Source organism: Hordeum vulgare, chromosome 2H, assembly GCF_904849725.1.
Source record: "Hordeum vulgare subsp. vulgare chromosome 2H, MorexV3_pseudomolecules_assembly, whole genome shotgun sequence".
NCBI lineage: Eukaryota > Viridiplantae > Streptophyta > Magnoliopsida > Poales > Poaceae > Hordeum > Hordeum vulgare.
Genome location: NC_058519.1, coordinates 173,919,950 through 173,921,931, shown reverse-complemented (window position 1 = coordinate 173,921,931; position 1,982 = coordinate 173,919,950).

Sequence of the window (1,982 nt, the reverse complement as noted above, 5' to 3'; positions counted from 1 at the left end):
ACAACTTAGAGATCATAGTTGCTTATTCCATGCTTAATTAGCTAGGAGCTTATAATGGTTTGTCTTGGTTGCCCACATGAATGTTGAGATGACTATGATGTAGTGTGATAGGATGGTATCCTCCTTTGAATGTTTCAAGTGGCTTGACTTGGTGCATGTTCACGCATGTAGTTGAAACAAAATCAACATAGCCTCTATGATGTTCATGTTCATGGTGATTTATGTCCTACTCATGCTTGCACTCAATGTTAGTTAATCTCAATGCATTTTGATGACTGTTGTCGCTCTCTAGTTGGTCGCTTCCCAGTCTTTTGCTAGCCTTCACTTGTACTAAGCGGGAATACTGCTTGTGCATCCACCTCCATAAACCCAAAGTTGTGCCATATGAGTCCACCATACCTACCTATGTGCGGTATCTACCTGCCGTTCCAAGTAAATTTGCATGTGCCACTCTCTAAATCTTCAAGAAATAATCTGTTTTGCATGCCCGAACCGCTCATGTGGTGACAGGGGGCTATTGGTATCTTCCATGCTAGGCGTGTTATCCTCGATATGTGTTTATTCACTATCATTCACGAGAAAGGGGCTGGTAATTGGAATTCCCAGTTCCATACTCAAATCGAAAAGATAATTGCAAACAAAACTCCCCCAGGATTGATGTTGGTTTGGACGGTACCCGAGGATTCGGCTAGCCGTGGAGTGTGATTGATTGGTGGTGTGGGAGTCAAAACTTTACTTTTCTGTTTGGGAACCGCCTATAGCATGTGTAGCGTGGAAGATGTTGAGAACTCTTAGTCATTGCGTTGACAATGAAAGCATGCCACCCAAAATTATTATCTCTGTTTTCAAAGCTTGAGCTCTGGCACCTCTACAAATCAATGCTTCCCTCTGCGAAGGGCGTGTCTATTTATGTTCCTGTTGAAAGCGCCAATTAGAAAGCACCTCTGTCATTTTTATTCTTTGCTTTTAACTGTGTTGAGTATGACTATGACTGGATCTTCATTGCCTTGAATTACAATGTTTAGTCAACCCTTGGTCTTTGAAGGTGCTCTGCATTTATGTTTTGCGGTTTCAGAAAGAGCTAGCGAGATACCATATATTCGTACTGCTTCATGTTGTTTTGATTGAAGTGTTGACACTTGAGGCTTATTATTATTTCCTCGCTAGCTGATTATGCCATTGATATGAGTTTACCGTGAGACCTAGATGTCATTTGCTTATGTGGTTTTCTTGTGATGTTGCTGAAATTCTGGTTATGAGTTAGACATAGTTGCAACAACAAGATCAAACAGAGTTCGTCAAAGTTTTTCTTTTGTCTGTCTCAGTTTGTCAACTGAGTTGCTTGAGGACAAGCAAGGCTTTAAGCTTGGGGGAGTTGATACGTCTCCGTCGTATCTACTTTTTCGAACTCTTTTGCCCTTGTTTTGGACTCTAATTTGTATGATTTGAATGGAACTAACCCGGACTGACGCTGTTTTTAGTAGAATTGTCATGGCGTTGTTTTTGTGCAGAAATAAAAGTTCTCGGAACGTCCTGAAAATTTACGGAGATTTTTTCTGGAATAAAAGAAAAATACCTGCGCAAAGATACACCCGAGGGGGCGTGCCATGGGCCACAAGCCCACAGGCTGCGGCCACCCCCTATGGCCACGCCATGCAGGCTTGTGGGGCCCACGTGGCACCACCGCCCCCAATCTCAGCTCTATATCTTCCGTTTCGCCTGGAAAAAAATCAGAGAGAAGGTTTCATCGCGTTTTGCGATACGGAGGCGCCGCCACATCCCGTTCTTTATCTGGAGGGCAAATCTAGAGTCCATTTGGGGCTCCGGAGAGGGGAAATCATCGCCATCGTCATCATCAACCTTTCTCCATCGCCAATTCCATGATGCTCTTCATCGTTCGTGAGTAATCTCATCGTAGGCTTGCTGGACGGTGATGAGTTGGATGAGATCTATCATGTAATCGAGTTAGTTCTTGACGGGGA